The sequence below is a fragment of the Taudactylus pleione genome, unplaced genomic scaffold, assembly GCF_031769625.1.
Source record: "Taudactylus pleione unplaced genomic scaffold, aTauple2 ptg000095l, whole genome shotgun sequence".
Taxonomy (NCBI): Eukaryota; Metazoa; Chordata; class Amphibia; order Anura; family Myobatrachidae; genus Taudactylus; species Taudactylus pleione.
The window spans coordinates 17,088,275-17,108,771 of NW_028284497.1; the positions used below are offsets into that span (position 1 = coordinate 17,088,275).

The 20,497-nt window shown below is 43.9% G+C and overlaps 2 protein-coding genes across 2 annotated transcripts in view; one reads left to right on the forward strand and one right to left on the reverse strand.

Annotated features, from left to right (window-relative positions):
- The window catches only part of RABGGTA (Rab geranylgeranyltransferase subunit alpha), a 51,968-nt gene extending 41,362 nt beyond the window's left edge, over positions 1–10,606 (reverse strand). Inside the window, exon 1 of the mRNA XM_088470026.1 lies at positions 10,400–10,606. The gene's annotated coding sequence lies outside the window, so the exon portion shown is untranslated. The remainder of the gene's footprint in view (positions 1–10,399) is intronic.
- Positions 9,249–20,497, forward strand: part of CDC42SE2 (CDC42 small effector 2) — a 151,429-nt gene continuing 140,180 nt past the window's right edge. Inside the window, exon 1 of the mRNA XM_088470038.1 lies at positions 9,249–9,324. The gene's annotated coding sequence lies outside the window, so the exon portion shown is untranslated. The remainder of the gene's footprint in view (positions 9,325–20,497) is intronic.

Below are 20,497 nucleotides of genomic sequence, written 5' to 3' on the forward strand. Positions count from 1 at the left end.
GCACGGGCTGCCACTGCCACTAGAGGGAGTGTTAGTGGAGTGAAAAGACAGTAACTGATGAACAGTCATGTTCTTATATTCATATGGCTATCTCAAAAACATCTATCTTAACACCTTGGTTAAGGAGAATGCCTATAAGATTTTTAAAAGATGGTATTTGGTACCTACTAGACTACACAAAGTATATCTGTCTACCCCCAGTGCTGAAGAGTTTGTCTCAATGTAGGCTCTTTTATCCACATTTGGTGGACATGCCCCAAAATAGCACTATACTGGGACATGGTTGCTAATTTTATAAGTAAAGTGGTTAATGTCCCTATAGTTAAAGACCCCATGTCCTTTTTTTTGGGTCTATCAATTACAACACTAGATACATTCGCTAGTGAGCTGGTAGTTTAAATATTGAATTCAGCTAAGTGCCTAGTTGCATTACATTAGAAGCGCTTGGAGATCCCTCCTCTTCACCTAGTTATTGGTAAAATTTGGTATCTGGAGAGTGTGGAGAAGATTACCACAAATCTTAATAAAAGATCCTTTAGATTGCTGCAGATCTGGGACCCGTGGTACCGCTTTCAAAATTTCTCATACAGCTCTCGCTCGCCTGGTGGACTTTAAGCTCTGTCTAAACCAGTTATTTGCAATATATTTCTGTATTGTATATGAACGCCTATTTCTGTTAGCGATACTGTTCTTGATATTATTGTTCTTATATATACTCCAGATGTATACCTGATTCTATAATGGTTGCTCAGTCTCATCTGGATGTTTGTGTTGTTATTGTCTCTTGCACCTTAAATTATAAATAAACCATTTAAAAGAAAAAAAAAGACAGTAATTGCATAATCGTATAGACATTAAGTAATATGAGCTAATAGTGCTCAAATTGCAGAGAGAGTGGTTGAGGGTTAAACTGGGTACACACTGAATTGCCCGTTCCATTGAACGGGCGATATATCTATAGTACAGCGAATAGGTCTGTGAACAATGTCATTCACAGACATAATTTAAATGCCCGCCCATTCGAGCTTTCAATCCACGCAAATCAGGCAGACGAATTGGTGTGTATACACTTACCAAACGTCAGATAGGTCGGCGGATTGGCCGTCAACCTAATGTGTACCCATCTTTAGTCCTGTATTTGAGATTAGAGTCACAATGAGATAAAGTCATAATGTAATTTGAATAGAATGTGCTTAATGGAAAATACCAGTACAATATATGTATACAGCTGTCCACACTGCCTCCAGCACTAAAGTTTTAGGATAAATGTGATAGAGTTAAAGCATGCGTTACGCCTCCTGCAAGCATTACTGATCCAAGCTGCATCCAAGGACGCAGCATCGGATGATCTGCAATCCCTTTGGCCGGCTGAGTGACCATGGGATCGCGCAAACTGGCCACCACAGATGAATAAAAGATGCCAGGAACTCAGTCAGTCGATGGAGATCCTGGCCTCTCGACTCCCCCCCAACAGCAGCAAAATGGCTCCGTTTGGGAAACGGAGGCCGTCACCGCCCGATTCCCATCCAGAAATGGCAGCATGTCAATCACTGATAGTCAGCTGCCCGTCTGCGCATGTGGAGTATGGGTCAGGCGCATGCGCAGATTCTTGATAATCGGGAATCTGTGTGATCCCTGTCACTGCATCCACAGCTGAATTACCCCCTGAAGTCACTCTGCAGACCAACATTGAAGACCATGTCTAGCAGGGCTGCCATCAGGAGGGGGGAATGCTGGGACTGGAGTCCCATTCCCGGACAGAAGGGGTCCCGTCTGCAGTGGCTGCTATCAATGTCCCCTGTTGTTTGTAATCTCCATATGCTAAGCTTTGCCAGGGTCAAAGATTATAGATTGATTATGCTGTCTGACACAGTCTGAATCAGGGTTGGCTGGTTTAAACCAAATGGTTTAAATAAAACAAAAAACACTTTACTCTTTATCTGAGTAAGCTCAACCAATGCAGTAAATCACACACACTACAAAGATATAGGGAGGATGAACCAGATAAGAGAGGTGCTAAATCTGCCTTGCATCAAGCTAAGACTTCTTCCCCATCAATCCCATAGGGCAGGAAAAAAACCACAGCTAACATTCTCAATCTTAAAGAGTACACACCAACACAAAAAAACAGGCAATACACAGAGCAACACCTCATGGTTTAATCTCCATGTTTACCTTTGTATTTCACTTCAAAACCTTCAGTCCTATTGAGATGAGTGCTAGAAATCTTATGAATGGTGGATGAGCAAAAAAAAGCGCAATTGAAAAAAAATTAACCCCAATGTATTTCCCATTATTTAACAACTTCTGACTGCTCAAACATCTTCAGCTAGTGTAGAAAGAATATTTTCTTCTTTCAGTTTAGTTCATTCGAAGCTTCGAAGCAGACTAGGAACTGAAAATGTCTCTAAACTAGTGTTTTTATTCAAAATGTTTAATGCCAGTGACATTCCCAGTTCTAATGCTTAACTCCTTTTTTTGTGTTTGTGTGTTTCTCTGAAAAGTGCTTCTGCATGTTCTAATTATGTTTAGTCTAAAATTGGTTTTATTGAAAGATGTCAAATATATCATATCAAACCCTAATAACTTTGGTTTGTGAATGTTAGAAAGCATTAAAACCTGATTAATCAAGGTTTCTAATACATTGCAAGATTAATTTTTTTTAATTTAAACATTAATGCAAAAAAACTGCTTTAAACAAAAAAAAAAAAACTGTTAAAACCCCCCAAAAACAGGTTGTTTTTTTTAAAAAAAAAACACTTTTTTTCCAACCTTGGTCTGAATGTATTGAGTGCTGAACTGTTCATGAGCCTGTGTGTATGAAGCCAGCCCCTTACCCCAGAACCTGTGTAATTTAATCTCGGTTTTATGGGGTTCTTTGAGTGTGTGTGGCCCTGACAAAGTTCAAACCTAGGCAAAAACCTAATCCTGGCAAACTACACCTATGCCAAATTTGATTGAGTTAGGTACAAAACTCTGGCCGTGCATAAAGGACAAACAGACAGACTTTCTCCCTTATTAGATGTATCGTGTTAGGAAAGGACAGATAGGAGAGCTATTTGTAAGCTGTAGATGGTGGGGAGTGATTAGAGCTAAAAGTGCCTGATTCTGAGTCGGACACAGCCACGTTCATGTCTGCATCTTTTGCCGGTCACATTTCTGTGACTTTATGCAAATACTGCTACAATGCAAGGGCTGAGTCGCCCACTTTTAGCATCTATCGAAACTTGCACCAGCCCTATGGCAGGTGCAAATTTATCAGTCTGAATATGGACTCCTATGACAGATTAAGCAGCTGCATACACAAACTACAGCAAAACTCCCATAACACACCCATAAGATAGACCATCTCCATGCATCTGATTAGCCACCTCCCAGTCAACGCCCAGGAATGTCCAACACATTTCAATGTACTTCTCCGTGTGTACACCTGAAATCGTAACTGTGACTCTGGACGAACACAATCAGGATGCATGCATAGTAAAAAAATAATGAAAAAATAAAAATAAAAAAACTTTGTGAACATCGGCATTGCAAAGAGAGAATAAAAATAAAAAAAATATTCCCAAGCAGGGGCTTTTGGATCATTAAACTAGAATGTTATTCACAGTGATTGTTAGGTTAGGAGGAAAAGGCTGAATATATGTTTATATGCATGTTCAGTTTTAAGCAGCATGAAAAGAAGCAGCAATGCAGTCAGGAACATGATCCAGGATGACGAGAGATGAGGCGAAGAGAGATAGATATAGGGATGACCATCAATCTATGTTTAGAGGCCAATGGTTTTCCCATCGGTGGCGAGGTGAGGTGTGGTTTTTAGCCAATGTTGTATCAATGCTAATTATTCTATTTCTAGGTAGTATGGTTGGCGTATTACTGCCTCACAACAAAGAGGTCATGTGTTCAATTCCTGAACATGGCCAATCTGTGTGGAGTGTGTATGTTCTCTCTATGGGCCTGATTCAGACCCACTCGCAAGCGGCTGTCCGCTCGCAAGTGGGTCGATGGTGTGCACTGCGCATGCGCACGACGGCGGGAGCTCCATCGTGCGCATGCGCCAGACGCGACGAGTGAAGGACTTTCCTTCGCTCGTTGTGTCTGATCAAAGGGGGCGTGCTGTCGATGTTGATTGACAGCACGCCCCCTTTGGTGGGCGTGCCTCCCAGATGGGGGCGTTCCCAAGGGAACGCCTACCGTCAGAAGCCGGCCCACTGACATCACTAGTGATGTCAGTGGGAGTGATTTTTGCTCTGATAGAGCCAAAATCACTCCGGGCCTTGCGGTTGAGAAACTCAACCGCAGGCTCCGGCCCTGCAGTGGCGATGGTCGCGATGGTCAAGACCATCGCGGCCATCAACCTGCACGCTCGTATAGGCTGTGGGTGGTGGGACGCTCCATAATTATGGAGGACGGCCCTCATTCAGAGCGTGCGCTCTGCTCAGAGCGTCCGGCTCTGAATGAGGGCCTATGTTTGTATGGGTCTTCACCCACACTCCAAAACATACTGGTAAGTTAATTGGCTGCTGTCAAAAAATTAACCCTAATGTTTTTACAAGTGATAGGAAATATAGATTGTAAGCTCCACTGGTGCAAGGACTTACAGTCAGGTGCATAAATATTGGGACATTGACAGAATTTTCATATGTTGGCCTCTGTTTACCACCACAATGGCTTTGCAAAGAAACAAACAAGATGTGCTTTAACTGCAGACTTTCAGATTTAATTGGAGGTAATTACATCCAAATCAGGTGAACGGTGTAGGAATTACAACGGTTTCTATATGTGCCTCCCACTTTTTAAGGGGCCAAAAGTAATGGGACAAACTAAACAATCCTAAATCTAACTTTCACTTTTTAATACTTTGTTGCAAATCCTTTGCAGGCAATTACAGCCTGAAGTCTGGAACGCATAGACATCACCAGACGCTGGGTTTCATCCCTGGTGATGCTCTGCCAGGCCTCTACTGCAAATGTCTTCAGTTCCTGCTTGTTCTTGGGGCATTTTCCCTTCAGTTTTGTCTTCATCAAGTGAAATGCATGCTCAATGGGATTCAGGTCAGGGGATTGATTTGGCCATTGAATAACATTCCACTTTTTAGCCTTAAAAAACTCTTTTGTTGCTTTTGCAGTATGCGTCGGGTAATTGTCCATCTGCACTGTGAAGCGCCGTCCAATGAGTTCTGAAGCATTTGACTGAATATGAGCATATAATATTGCCCGAAACACTTCAGAATTCATTCTGCTGCTCTTGTCAGCAGTCACATCATCAATAAATACAAGGGAACCAGTTCCATTGGCAGCCATACATGCCCACGCCATGACACTACCACCACCATGCTTCACTGATGAGGTGGTATGTTTTGGATCATGAGCAGTTCCTTTGCTTCTCCATACTCTTCTCTTCCCATCACTCTGGTACAAGTTGATCTTTGTCTCATCTGTCCATAGGCTGTAGTTCCAGAAATGTAATGGCTTTTTTAGATGTTGTTTGGCAAACTCTAATCTGGTCTTCCTGTTTTTGAGGCTCACCAATGGTTTACATCTTGTGAACCCTCTATATTCACTCTTGTGAAGTCTTCTCTTGATTCTTGACTTTGACATATATACACCTACCTCCTGGACAGTGTTCTTGATTTGGCCAACTGTTGTGAAGGGGTTTTTCTTCACCAGGGAAATAATTCTTCTGTCATCCACCACAGTTGTTTTCCGTGGTCTTCCGGGTCTTTTGATGTTGCTGAGCTCTCCGGTGCGTTCTTTCTTTTTAAGAATGTTCCAAACAGTTGATTTGGCCACACCTAATGTTTTTGCTATCTCTCTGATGGGTTTGTTTTGATTTTTCAGCCTAATGATGGCTTGTTTCACTGATAGTGACAGCTCTTTGGATCTCATATTCAGAGTCGACAGCAACTGATTCCAAATGCAAATGTCACACCTAGAATCAACTCCAGACCTTTTATCTGCTTAATTGATAATGAAATAACGAGGGAATAGCCCACACCTGTCCATGAAATAGCTTTTGAGTTGATAGTCCCATTACTTTTGGCCCCTTAAAAAGCGGGAGGCACATATAGAAACCGTTGTAATTCCTACACTGTTCACCTGATTTGGATGTAATTACCCTCAAATTAAATCTGAAAGTCTGCAGTTAAAGCACATCTTGTTTGATTCATTTCAAAGCCATTGTGGTTGTGAATAGAGGCCAAAATATGAAAATTCTGTCAATGTCCCAATATTTATGCACCTGACTGTATATGAATGATTGAAAAATGATCTGCAAAGCGCTACATAATATGTGTGTGCTATATAAATAACAGTTAATAGTTAATTCTAATATCCAACTAATTTCAGTCTGTCACACAGTGAATGCTCCTTTCACTACTTTGCGGTCCAGTTCATGGACATCCTTAAAACATGGACTTTAATGGTTGAGTTTGGGAAACCCCAATATATAGTATAGGACTACTCTATGGTGGTGGGGGACTGCTCTCTAGTACTTTACTGATCAGTCTTTAAATGTTTTTTACATGTATTACTGCTTCATAGTATTTATTTTAACGATCATCCAAGTGATACCCTACACCAGGCATATCAAACTCAAAATACCAACCGGGCCGAATATTCAAGATCTTGTGTGTGGGCCGCAAGAAAAAAAAAAGCCTTATATGCAATTTTGAAAGGTTTATTATTGATAAAAAAAACAATGCAGAGCCCCCTGCAATGTCCATGAATTTGTGCCCATTATGCAATGCCTCTTATGCAGTGCCCCAGTAATGCCCCTTATGCTGTGCCCCCAGTAATATCCCTAGTAGTGCACCTTATGCAGTGCCCCCAGTAATACCTAGTAGTGCCCCTTATGCAGAGCACCCAGTAATGTCCCTAGTAGTGCCTTATGTTGTGCCCCCAGTAATGCCCCTTATGCAGAGCCCCCAGTAATGTCCTTAGTAGTGCCCCTTATGCAGAGCCCTGAGTAATGTCCATAGTAGTGCAGAATTTGTGCCCATTATGCAATGCCCCTTAAGCAGTGCCCTAGTAGTGCCCATTATGCAGTGTCCCCAGTAATGCCCCTTATGTTGTGCCCCCAGTTATGCCCCTTATGCAGAGCCCCCAGTAATGTCCTTAGTAATGCCCCTTATGCAGAGCCCCCAGTAATGTCCCTAGTAGTGCCCCCAGTAATGGCCGTAATGCAGAGCCCCGAGTAATGCCCCTTATGCAGAGCCCCCAATAATGTCCCTAGTAGTGCCCCTTATGCAGAGCCACCAGTAATGTCCTTAGTAGTGCCCCTTATTCAGAGCCCCCAATAATGTCCCTAGTAGTGCCCCCAGTAATGTCCCTAGTAATGCCCTTATGTAGAGCCCTGAGTAATGTCCATAGTAGTGCAGAATTTGTGCCCATTATGCAATAACCCTTATGCAGTGCCCTAGTAGTGCCCATTATGCTGTGTCCCCGCCCAGTTTAGAACAGGTCCCACTCACCTGTGCAGTACTTACCTTTCTTCACGATGACCGCTGGGCACCGCTCCAGTCCACACCGTCTTCATTCCCACATCCCACGTAGACTCTGCCGCTGACTGGATCTAATTAGATAGAGAACGGCATGCACAAGCTCCCCTCATCGTGGGAGACGCGGGTGATGTCATGACGTCACCTGCGCGCTGCATAACTGGCAACACTGGCTTCTGAGTAGATCAGAGGCTTCTGATCGCTTCAGAGACCAGCGTTGCCAGCTTTAAATAAAGTAAACACTGCCCGATCTGAGCTGAGCTCCGATTGTGGCAGGTGTGTGGGCCGCATATTAGATGCCTGCCCTACACCCTGCCCCTTATCTTTCAGGGGCCCGGAATAACAAAGGGGGAAATATAGCCTGCCAGATGCATGCATCAGTGAAATCCCTAAGAGTATGCTAATTTTTTAATCTAGGTTTGTTTTGCCTTTTAAATTATTGACTTAAAAAAACAGGTGGACATTTCTCCCACAGTCTTCACGCTGTAGTGTACACAGTGGGGCTGTCACTACTTTCTATGGTAAGTGAGAGTGACTGGGTGTGTAGTATTGATTATAACGGGTAACATACAGTTAACGTGGTGTCTGGTAGTACAGTTTTAGTAATTTGGTTTATTTTTGTTTTTATACTTCTCCAGTACTATGGAATATAATGCTTTACAAATCCCAAATGATTCCACATGAACGTACATTATTAAGGCGCACATCCACTAAGATATTAATGAGCGTTTGGACGATTACGACATTGTAATCGTCCAATTGCTCATTAATCGTGCACTATAATGTCGGAAACGAGTGGCTATGCACACTCCCGATGGTCATTTCCAACATCAACCATCGCCTGAACATGCCGGTCAATCTGCCAATAACGACAGATTGGCCATGTTTGGGGATGATGGAGGGTGCCTACACTGAACGACTAATCGTTCAGTGTAGGCACTGCAGGGTATGTGGAACGACGGTGCGATTACGATGTCGGAATCGTACTGTCTTTCCCTAGTCGCCTAGTGGATGTGTGGCATTACTTTTGTGTTGCCATCATGTTCTGGGGATGAGACATCGAAAACAGTCTAAAACGGGGGTATTCAACATGCGACCCTCCAGCTGCTGTGGAACTACACATCTTGGCATGTCCTGCCACAATTTTAGCATGTCCTAATAGCAAAACTGTAGCAGGGCATGCTGGGTTGTATAATTCCACAGCAGCTGGAAGGCTGCATGTTGAATACCCCATTTTAGAACACAGTTTTCAATGTCTCATCTCTAGAACATGGTGGCAAACACAAAACATCAAAGCTTACTTATGATGGCTTTTGCCACTGATCGGTACCATCGATGTTGTAAAACTATAGTTAGATTTGAATCCCAAGAAATCTATATAATAAAATGAAGTGCTGATAAAAAATTAGATGATCAGATGGTGAGTTCACATAATTTCCAATGTGCACAGCACGTGCGTGCCTGCAGAGATTTCATCTAATGAAAAAAAAAAAATCACCTCCCTCTTGCCACCCCGTAAACCACTGGTCCACATCTACACTGTGAAAACACTCTTTGCACTGAAGATCCATGCAGGAATGCACTGCCCTACAGGTAGGCTTACCATACTATCCCTTTAAACCGTGACACTTGGTTCTGTGGCTAATTACAACCAGGTGAAATGCAGGCTTGAAGTCAGCCAGTCACAGAACCTGTGTAATTCATGAGCGTCCCGGTTTAAAAGGATATTATGGTAAGCCTACCTACAGACCAAACATGCACGTGTCCGAAGGCACGTCAACTGGATCATGACAGCACAGACTCGCATGTAGTAACTACTATAAATTGTAAGTGTGCAAGCAGGGCCCTCTTACTTTTGTCTGTCTGTTATTATCTAGTCTTGTTTTATTACTGTTGGTTCTCAATTGCAAAGTGCGATGGAATATGCTGCGCTATATATGTAACTGTTATATACCCCTTTTACACTAAAGTCCCGGGTCCAACTCTGCTTCACACTACGGATGGACATCGATGGTCAATGTTTGCTGACCATCGATGTTCTTGTGATGTTAGTGTTTTTACCATTTGATAGCAGCATTCTGATGTTTGCCACCATCAAATGGTAATGATTCGATGGTGGTGTGATGGTTACTTTTTTTTTTTTTTTTTTTAATGCGGAGAGCTGCGTTGTCCCTGCTTGCAGCTCTCCGCATCAGACATCTTGCACCGCCTCCAGTGCCGTCCCCGGCAGCCGCAAAATAGGGCTATTGCGCATGAAAGTTATTTTGCACAAGTGAATATCAAGTTAATTGTGTTTTCTTCTAATACTTTTTAATGTGATGGTTACTTACCATCACATTGAAAGTTTTGATGATGGGCTTCCGATGTCCATCCCGACTTCATGCCGTTTCACTGCACTACGACCCGGGTTATTCCCATGTCGGACGTGTTCACTGCACAGGACCTGACCTGAGTTCCCTGTTTACACTGTCCCTTAACCTGGGTCCGACCCGGCTTGCTTCCCGGTTGGATTACCAGGTCACTGGACCCAGGTTATTTTTTGGGATAGTTTCAACTTAGGCCCGACCTGGATTGACTCAGCAATAACCAGTGCGTTTCACTCAGTGGAAAAGGGTATTAGTACTAATATTACAATCAACATTGTTTCATCTGTCCTATTTCTCTTTCATGTCACGGTTTCCCATGGACAGTATCTCATAATACACAAATGGCATGCAAGAAATGAAGGCTTATGTATAGCAGAGCTTAGGAGGATGGGACATGACTCTGTATGTGGCACAGTCTTTACATTAGCAGCTATAATGCTCGCTGCATAGTTACGCTGACACAAGGTAGCATTAGAGCATATAGGAGCAGCACGCTATGTACATGACAGACACACAGTGAGTGGAAGCTGCGTACCTGCCAGTAACTGCTGCCGGCGACTCAGCCAGGACCTGGTTATACCGGAAGCAGGGCAGTAACACACACAGGCAGCCACTAGCGCTAGACAGCCCGCCTCTCACAAGGCCAACCCGACCAATGGTATTGCAGCTCTTAGCCGCGTGTGCTACACCGCAATATGTGAGAGGAGCTGTGTGATTGGGCGCCAGAAGCCGGTGATGGTGAAGGCTGTGACTGTATGAGAGGTTGCGTTGCGGCGGCGCTATATATAGCGTAGTAACTAGCAGTCACTAATTAGTCTGTGTCACTGTCAGGTGCTGGTAACAGTTACTGCAGATTCAGCAGCGTATAGTAGATAGCGGGGAGGGGAGGGGAGGTTATGATATACAGGCGTTTCCTATAAGAGATCTGGGGCATCATGATAGCTAGCAGCTCATGGTGTATATAATGAATGAATTTACATATATTCGGCAATAACATTTAATTTAGAGAGATGTTATCATTTATGGCAGTACATTCATTGATATTTACATGTGTATTCTGCAAATTTCATTTAGAACAGTAAGGTGTTCAGCAATAGGCTTTATTTTCTGATTGTCACCTGGATGTCTCTAGTTATGGAGCATACACACGGTCAGATTTGTCAGATTTGTCAGATGAACGACTAAACGATTTGAACGATTTGACCAAAGTTTTGAACGATTGAACGATTTTTGACTGCATTAAAATGAATGGAATCGTCCAAGTCTGACTGCAAACCCATCAGATGTCAGATATCGTTATCTGACAAACGGGAACGCGCATCGTTGATCGACCATCGTTCAGGCATGTCAGATATGAACGATTTTCCTTCAGATATGAACGACTGAACGATTTTTAAATCGTTATCGTCCATATCTGAAGAAAAAATCTGATCGTGTGTATGCACCATTAGTGTTCGTTTATTCTTCTGGTATGATTTTGTTTATGGTATCTATGCCTTTGTATGTAGAATTTATTTTTAGTGCTGTATTGTTTTCTGGTGGTACAGATTTTTTTCTTTTGATGAAATAAAAAGTGTTAACTAAAATATATTTGTAATAGTCAGAAAAGATGGAAAATAAAAGATGCGAGGGAACAAAGTAAAAGTGTAAAATACTGACAGGTTGTAGATGAGGTGTGTGTGTATTTATAGTTTAATGTAAAGTGAAAATATTTGCATATGTTGGTATGTGACACGTCTCTACTATTCAAACTATCCTTGTTTGTTTTTTTCCCGTAAGGGAAATTGTATGTAAAGCACTGCAAAATACAAATCATCATATTAGTTGTTTGTTCCCACCACAGAGATTTTTCTCTGGACTTTTATGCTGGCCATACACCAGATGGCAAAGTCCACGAACTGACCAAACCAACAAGGGACTGAGCGATGCAGCAATAATAGCCATGCCTCCATACACTGTACGTTGAATGGGCACAATGTGCATGTACTCAACATAACGACGGCCAGGACAACTGGGCATGACAGATGATAAAATCAAACTATCCCAGTCGGTTCACGATTATTCATTCATGTGCATACACTGAACTATAATTATTCAGAACTGTTGGGCATTAGCTGGATTATTGGGCTGATTTAGATTTGGGAATACAGTGTTGCTGATACACACTAGACCAGAGGTTCCAAACAGTTTAGGTGTTCGAGATATCCATGGTTGAGCACAGGTGGTTAAATCAAATTGACTGAGGTACTAATTAAGTCCCCTGTGGTCAACATGGATATCCTTAAAACTTTGACCGTTAGAACCGAGTTTGGTAACTTCTGCACTACACCATATATCGTGCTATCCTGGGGATAGGGCCAATATATATGGCACATCGTCTAGTGTGTACCCACTATGGCCCTGATTCAGAGCCGGACGCTCTGACCAGAGCGCTCGCTCTGAATCAGGGCCCACCTCCATAAATATGGAGCGTCCTCCTGGACGCTCGTATAGCTGTGGGTCACCACCCACAGCCTATACGAGCGTGCAGGATGATGGTCGCGATGGTCTTGACCATCGTGACCATCGCCAGTGCGAGCAGAAGCCTGCGGTTGAGTTTCTCAATCGCAAGGCCAGGAGTGATTTTGGTTCTATCAGAGCCAAAATCACTCCCACTGACATCACTAGTGATGTCAGTGGGGCCGGCTTCTGACGGTAGGCGTTCCCTTGGGAACGCCTCTGTCTGGCAGGCACGCCCACCAAAGGGGGCGTGCTGTCAATCAACATCGACAGCACGCCCCCTTTGATCAGACACAACGAGCGAAGGAAAGTCCTTCGCTCGTCGCGTCTCGCGCATGCGCACGACGGAGTTCCCTCTGTCGTGCGCATGCGCAGTGCACACCATCGACCCACTTGCGAGCGGACAGCCGCTCGCGAGTGGGTCTGAATCAGGCCCTATGCGTGCACCCGCGGGTCATTCGTTGGGACCTTTCCATCGGCCATCATGCACAGCCGATGAAGCGACCCAGCTACCAACGCTGGCAAGGTCAATGGTGCTTGTGAACGATATATTGGGTGGACGTTCACTGGATTGTGCAGTCTGTACTGCCCCCCTGATATATTGTTCATCTGCACCATCGGGCCTCGCATTGGCAGGTCACTTATACCCCTTTTACACTGACATGAAAATCCAGAGTTTTTGCATGTGAACACACATCAACCCGGAATTTTTGTCAGTAGAAATGGATCAAACGGGGATTCCAACATGGGTAGCTTGCAGGGTTGGGCATGGGTTGTTCCCGTGTCATCCTGCAGTGTAAATGACGCGACTTGGGTCACAATGACCCAGGTCGTGCCGCATGCTATCTCATTAGCCGGCTTCAGTGGCGCTTGGAGATTACACCATCTCCAAGCGACTCGGGTCACTGCAGACCTGGGTCCGATGTGAACCGCGCTGGCCTGTGGGTAACCCAGGTCAGCGCCTCAATATATGTTCCAAATCCTGGGTCAGACCCTGGATTTTGGTAAAAGGAGTATAAGTGTGTACCAAGCCTGAAAAAGAGCAATACCCCTTTCACACTGCCAGCAAATAACTCGGGTTATTGCACATGAACGTGCAGTGTGAAAGGGCCCAGTTGAAATAACCCAGGTCGAGCGTCCCGGCATTTCAACTTTGGCAACGAGCAGGGTTGAACACTAGTTCAACCCGGCTCACAGTGCAGTGTGAACGGATAACCCTGGGTTGAGGCGATCTGGGTCCCGTTCACTGCATAGGAAGAGCCGGCACTTGGAGATGATCTGATCTCCAAGTGCCGGCTCAGCAGTGATGGCGGTGACGTCAATAATGCCGGGTTAGGCCGCCAGTTTCAAAGGGGTCTTAGCCAGGTCGCACCAGGGATCGACTTGTGTACAAATCCTGAGTGCGACCAGGCATTTGCGATGTGAAAGGGGTACAAGAAAATGTGTGACTTGGCAAAACTATGTTGCACTGTAGGTGGGGCAGATTTAAGAAGATGTATTCCCCTTGCATTGCAACATGGTCTGTCCAGGTATATTGTTATTTACACTCTTAAGGTGCATACACACGTAACGTTTTTTTGAACGATTTAACTATAACGACGTTGTTATCGTTCAATCGTTGAAAAAAATCGTTCAGTTTCTGAGTTATAACTATGAACGATCATCGTTCATGCGTGTTCCCGTTTGTAGTTTATAGTTAATTCTGACTGACCAACTGAACGATTTTCATTAAGGGAAATTACAAAAATCGTTTGTAATTAAAAAAAATAGATCATTACACTTTAAAAAATCTGACAGATAATCTGACAGAAAATCGTTCATAAAATCGTTGGTAACAAAATCGTGTGTGTATGCATCTTAAGTCTTAAATACTAAAGAAAGCACTTCATAAACGTACAAATGAGCGAAAACAAAAGTTAAATTCCATATTTAAATACAGGTTGAGTCTCCCATATCCAAAATGCTTGGGACCAGGGGTATTTTGGATATCAGAATATTCCGTATTTTGGAATATGTGCATACCATTTTCAAATATCTTGGGAATAGGACCCAAATCTAAACACAGAATGTTTTTGTGTTTTACATACACCTTATACACACAGCCTGCAGCTAATTTTAACAATATATATTGTATGTGCTTCAATAAGGGCAGAGCTGAAGCAATTGGCTAAATATTGGTAATCCAGGTAATACAGATATAGAGCAATTATATCCAAAGTGGTTTGCCTCCCTTGTTTTTGATCCAGGTTTGTATATATTTTTTTTTTTAAGGCTAAAACTGCTACTGTTTTTATATCAAAGGTTCATACACACGTAAGGATTTTTTTCTTACGCTTTAACGATAACGACATCGTTATCGTTCAATCGTTGAAAAAATCGTTGAGTTTCTGAGTTACAACGATGAACTATTATCGTTCATGCGCCTTCCCGTTTGTAGTTTATAGTTCATTCTGACTGACCAACTGAACGATTTTCATTAAGGGAAGTTACAAAATCGTTTGTAGTTCAAAAACTCGTTCATTACACTTTAAAAAATGTGACAGAAAATCGTTCATAAAATCGTTGGTAACAAAATCGTTGTGTGTGTGTTTATGCACCTTGATGCTGGCCACACACATGATGGCGATTTTTTTTTTTTTTTCTTTTTTAGCCGATTTGGATGATTTGGACGAATTGTGAGGACAAATCGTGTAAAATATGGCCAAATCCTGAGTAAATCGTGAGTCCCCACTCACGATCACGATGCGATGCGCGTCCCCGCTAGTCGCACATCGCATCGTTAGATCTGCCATGCAGTTGGGTAGATCTGGCAATCTAGGAGGCGATGCACTGTGAAAGTCTGGATGCAGGAGAGATCGTATGAAGATTGGACACCAAATTATGTGGAGATCGTGTGCAGAGCTGCCGGGGAGAGTTTCAAGGGAAATCGTACACATCGGCTGATCGTGTGCAGATCGCCATGTGTGTGGCCAGCTTAACTCTATTTCCAAATCTGAATCGGGCCCATTGTTCAGTGCATGGCCAGCTTTAGCGTGCACCACATATCACAGGATATATTTTGCCAGCTGGTGCAATGTCTGCTTTTCCAGAAATTGATCATTATTGGTAAATTTATTCAAAAGGGGACCACTATCTGCTTGTCTGTGCTGTGATTTTCTGACTGTATAAACTATGCGTCTATAGCTATCTGCACTGCAATTGTCTGTCTCCAACCAGATCGTAACTGTGTGTGAAGCCATTGCAAACCATCTGCTTAAATATTAATGTACATGTAAATGTCTACTGATGTCAATGTCAATGGGCCTGATTCAGCTTGGATCGCAGTTGCTAATACGCATACAATCGGCCGATTGTTGCGTACTGCGCATGTGTATGCATTGCAGAGCGCGAACCGGCCGCTGTGATCGGTGCTGCAATCGCAGAGGCTACGCAGACCAATCGCAGTGTTATTGACAGGAAGTGCTGTTTGTGGGAGGTGACGGGGGGGGTGGTCGGCAAAACGCAGGCATGCCAGTGCGTTTCAACGCCGTTGCAGGGGTGTGCATAAATTAGCCACCGCGATACCCTATGCAGCCTGATGCCACACAGAGTGCGCTGAAGTGAGCAATTCCTGAGTGAGGTCTGACCTGCCTTAACTGTGCGTATGGGTCCGATGGTACTCGATTGTACCGATGTTTTCGCAGTCTTGCTAACTATTACGGATGTGCGTGTAGGTGAAGTGGGCGTCCTTATGTAGTGCTGCGGCGGCATTGCGATCGCTATGGATTAGCATACTATCGCAGTTGAACTGCATGCGTATGCTATATTGTGATCCGTAGTGAATCAGGCCCAATGTACAGAAATAATATATTAATTATTAAAACAAAAATTCCTCTTTTTTTTGACTTGTGCAGGTATGTAACTTTTCTTGGGCTCAGTTCATCATTCAGTGTACCCTGTCTTTTACTTAGCTTCTTCAAATCCGGGACTAACTGAATTGTACATCATTCAACAGTAGTTGATTAGAAGGAGCAACATTGAAATTCATAAAACCTTGATTACAATGAATAAATCAGGTTGCAGGGCATAAGCTATTTGTATCAGAGGCTTAGAGGAGAAAGAGGTTGATCCATATATTTTGTAGCCTTTAATGTATAAGTATATGTATACTTTTAGAAAGACTTGGTTTATGAACTTATTCAAAAACAAATACAATCTTTAATCAACCCTTTAGAAAAAAAAAAAATATATATTTTCTAGTTGTTGCCCGCGGCTTAGCCGACAATGAAATCGCTTCTGCCTATATTTTTTTTATTTGAGGTGTTCTAGTTGTATTGCTTTCAGGATGCGGCCTAGATCGGCCACTACTCACCGCTGGCATTTTTGAGCTTTAGGTGTTCAGTCGCCGAGGGTGGAGGTGAGTGGTGGCTGAGTATTCTTCCTGGGGTCTGCTAGGACTTCCATGCATACGTCCTGGTTCTTGCGGTGGCGATCATGGGCGCAGCCATGTTGGTCCGTATCACCTGACTAGTCTCTCCCATTGGTAGTCCTGCGGTTACTCAGCTGATCTTCTGATCCAATTAGCCAACTACCTAGGAGTATGTAGTCTGACTCCAGGAACAGGAAGCTGCTGTTCAACTTTGCTACTCCCAGTGAACTCTAGCTGTTGCAGCTTTACAAGTTCCACGTTCCTTCCTACCAGTGTTATATCTTAGTGTCTGTTTTCGCTCCTGGCTTTATGCTATCTATTTCCAGTGACTCCTACCAGTGCGAGTCAGCATCAGACTTCTCCAGTGATTTCTTCTGTATTTGTCTCTGTACTGAAACTCCAGTTAAAACGACTTCAGTACTAATCAGCGTCTGGTTCTCCTGTGTATAATTCAGCACCTGTCTCTGTGCTGAGAACTCCAGTTAACAACTTCACTAATCAACGTTAGACTTCTCCAGTGTTTGCTTCAGCACCTGTGCGTGTGTTGAAAGTCTAGTTATAAATCTCCTGTGTTTGTGCCTGCATCTGGATCACCAGCGTGTGTACACAGTACAGCATCTGTGTACTGATTCCAAGTGCCGCTCTTCTATACAGTCCTGTGTCCGGATCATCATAGATACTTTCTACTGCAAGCCCTTGCTGGGCTTTTCAGTGTTCTCAAGTTTCCTTCATCGTAGTTCAGTGTACGAACTCACAGTATTTCTTACATTCATTATCTTGTGTATTCATTCCCACTATTCTCCTGGTCTCCTTGTCACTCCCAGGTACCTGACCAGAGGGCCGCGACCTGCTCACTTGGTGTGGCGAAACACAAATCCCAATAGGAGGGGTCACTGGTGAAGACCACCAAGTGGGTTAGACTCTGCACCTCTGGTCAGGTCGAGCCAACACCTGGGTTTGACCAATAACGAGGACATTATTATTAACACTCCATCAGTTTCCTCCTAGCCGCACTAACCCCCCCCCCCCCAGCTCAGTCCTCCACCTGAGGAATTCCTTGTAGCGGACTATGACAATTGCTTTGCATAGGGACACTGTTGCGGGAGTGGCCCACATGACCAGCAGCGCTATACAGACAGGTGGCTGCAGCGACTTCACCCACCACTCACACCAATGTCGCTATGTGCCCTGTGCACAGACTGCTATGTAGCCTATCCTTTTCAAGTAAACGTGAACCTAAAGCACACCTTACCGGCCACTCGCATGGTGCCACACCTATCTCTTGCATTGATGAGGTCAATACATTTTGTTATTGCTCAGCTTTAACTTGATGGTGAAAACAAAGTGCAAGTTTTTTTTAGGGGCTTCCACTACAAACTGATGCTGGTATTTCCGTGCGCATGGCATTTTTTCACCGGCGATAAGCGCTGCACTGCAATTTTTCCTCCTCGCGGGACACTGGCACCCAGCAGGTTGTTTTAGCGGGGCCTCGCCATGAGGGCAGGGCTTTTGAAATCGTGCAGAGCGCAGCTCCTCGCTAAAACGGCATTGTGGGAACGCTCAGTGAGCTCCATATAATGTAGAATACATCAGTGACCTCTATATAATGCTGAGAACATTACAATGAACGCCATATACAGAGAGAAACAGTGATTGGTGGTAATACAGTACAGAGTAGTATACAGAGAGCATCAATGGCCTCCATAAAATACAGAGAGCGTCAGTGACTGTCATAATACAAAGAGCATCAGTTATCACCAAAAAATATGAATAGCATCAGTGACCGCCATACAAGGCCAAGAGTATTTGTGAAAACTAAAAATAGAGAATTTTGATCACCTTACACTATTTAGCTTCATAAGCCCCATTATTAATTAGACCCAACATTTATCACATTCTAATTATGAACGTCAACCCACTAATTACCTAATTAAAAAACCCTTCATCTTAATTAATCCCATAAAAGCATTAACCCCTTATTCTTAATATTACCTTCCATAATCTATGCCCATTTCTGCCTTAACCAAATTTATCTGTTGGTGATCTCATCTGTTCGCTTGTCTGGCGGTTGGTATCCCGATAGCGGCTGCCTGACATGGGTGAAAATCCAGATCGTCCCCAGGTAAGTATATACTAACCTCCCCCCAAACCCTAATCCCCCCTCTAAGTGCCTAAACCTAACCCCCCCTTCCCCGCCGCCTAACCCTAAGTCCCCCCCAGGGACCCTAAACCTAACCCTCTCCCCCCCCCCCCACCCCGCGGCTGTCCGTGCTCGGCGCCCGGCATCACTTCGGTCGGGATACCGGTCTCCCGGCGTCGGTAAAATGACAGGGGTCTAGATTTAGACTCCTGTCATTTAACCCTCACCGGGATAAAGCAGTCGGGAAGCCGGATGTCGGGATTAAGTCCGCAGGCTTCCCGACTGCATACCAAGAAGGGAAACTCTGGCCACAGCCTATTGCTACTGTGCCCGACCCCTGGGAGGGGAGGTAAATATACAGACTGCTCTCTCTTCCCACTCCCACCGTAGTATTACCCAGTTTATAGAAAAATAAAATATCTAGATGGGCGCTCTGGCTGCCCTGCTTTTTTTACATGTTTTCTGATATATATTTATTGCAATATGCTGCCAAAAGGGAAATAGTTATAAAATTATTAGAATAGAAAAATACATTGCTTTTGCTAGTAATACATATTGTATCTTAAATCTACAAAATGGTCTGTTCTTGAGGTAGAGAAAATCATCTAGTCTCTTACTGGTGAATATGCAACATATAGCAAAAAAAGTAAATAATGTGTACAAAATCCAAATATCCATCATATGCATTCTAGAGCACACAGTACTTCCCCATGCTCAAACATATAGGGCCTGATTCTGAGTCGCATGCAATACCGATGTTCACAAAGTTGAGTTATTTATTGATTCTGCACGTGCGCGAAAATCCCTAAATGCTGGTACAGCACATGTATCCCCACGGTGTGTACGCACAGAGGCACGGCTGCAATTGAGAGGCACTGTCTCAGACATGTATTGGTAAATGTGCTGAGCGGTGACTGGAAGATGACTAATCAGTCACACTAAGATGGTCCTTATGGGCATGTTACGAGAGTGTTGCTGACTTGGTTGTGAACTCAGGGCCTGATTCAGCAGTGATCGCGAATGCAGCTACGTACGCAGATCGAGCGATTGTCAAGCATTGTCCATACGTATATGCCGCACTGTGTGTGCGCTACGATTACGTACGCACCAAGGAATCCATCACAGAGTGAGTGACAGGACATGAGTGTTTGGGGGTGGTGACGGGGGAGTGTTCAGAAAAACGCAGAGGTGTCTGTCAGTTTGAACGCCGTTGCTTGGGTATGCATAAATTAGCTACTGCGATTGCTTATGCAGCATGAGAGCCCACTGCGTGTGAGGAGACATGCAGTTTCTGCGGCTGGTCAGACTTGGTGTAAATGCTGCGTACCTGTGCGATGGTACCGATGTTTACGCAGCAGAGCGACATTGGACGGATGTGAATAGGAGTGGGCGTCTTTGTCGGCTGAGCAATGGAAAGCATTAGCGTATTTTTGCCGCTGCGTTCTGTTAAAAATCGCAGCTGCGAAAGCAATTGCAATCAGTACTGAATCAGGCCCGCAGACACGTAATCGCTCACATTGGAGGTTAAAGTAGTACCAAGAGGTATTCAAGACACTCAAAGTGGGCATCTAAGTCCTTGCACATTC